Below are 1,205 nucleotides of genomic sequence, written 5' to 3'. Positions count from 1 at the left end.
GTCAATTGGTATCCCATCAATTCCTGGGACCTTACTCTTTGCCAATGTCTTCAGTGCAACTTGAGTGTCTTCCTTTCTTACCATTAGTTTTTTTATCATATGCTATTTCCTGAAATGTTTCTATGTGAGTCAATCCCTTCTGGTACAGTGACTATATATCCCTTCCATCTGCTTTTGATGCTTCTCGGATCATTTAAGAATATGCCCATAGAATCAGTACTGCAACTTGAGGCTTGAAGTTGTTCTTCAGTTCTCTCCACTTGAGAAATGTTGAGTGAGTTCCTCCCTTTTGATTTTCTGATTCCAGCTCTTTGCACACAACTTGAAAGTCTAGGTGAAAGGCTTAGGTGACACAAAATCTACATTCATGGTGGAAGAATAACCCGGAAAAGGACAGCTAGAATAACTGCACAGTTTGAAGAATGTAATCAGTACCATTGAAGTGGACATGTAGAAATTGGTGAGAAGGTATATGTATTGTTGCATATATATTTTTTTTCTTTTTGCCTTTACAGGGAAGAGCACTAATGCAGTCTGCCACAACCAAAATTATGCAGTCACATTTCCCTCATTTGAGGAAATTGCAGGGATCAGCACATCCGGAGTGCAATGGCTAAGCCTTGCCCTGGGAAAACCACCTTCCTGATCATGGTATCTCTCCTGCCAGGTAGGTATTGTTACATACCTTTTTTTTTTACCAGAAAAAGAAATTATTTAAAAATAAAGTACGCATGTGTGATTCCATTTGAATCTTACAAAGATTAAAAAACAGGGAAAAGCAATGTCTGCTCTTAGATGTCAAAATAGTGGTTAGTGGTGTGTTGCTGTTTTTGTGTACCATAGAGTCAGAAATGACCCATAGCTGACCCTCTGGTGGGTTTTCAGAGGCAGTTAATTGCATGAGAGGAGACTGCCCAGCTCTTCTCATGCAGAGCAGCTGGTAGTCTCAAACCATGTGCCTTTGGGATAGCAGCGCAGCTTCTCAACATTAGGCCACCAGAGCTCCCTAGTGGTGGTGTTGCTATGTCTCATCAATTCACCTGTAACTCATAGTGAAGTGACCCTATGAACAGCAGTCCTGAACCCTGCTCTATCCTGAACCAATCTTATTGTCTCTGACACAGTTACCCTCTTTACCAGAGTCACTGAGTCAATATGTTTCATCCAGGGTCATCTTCTCTTGTGCAGTCCCTCCTCCCTCCCAA

Source organism: Elephantulus edwardii, unplaced genomic scaffold (genome assembly GCF_000299155.1).
Source record: "Elephantulus edwardii isolate Elephantulus edwardi_28Jun2011 unplaced genomic scaffold, EleEdw1.0 scaffold00273, whole genome shotgun sequence".
NCBI classification, from domain to species: Eukaryota; Metazoa; Chordata; class Mammalia; order Macroscelidea; family Macroscelididae; genus Elephantulus; species Elephantulus edwardii.
Note: the sequence above shows the minus strand (reverse complement) of the source record.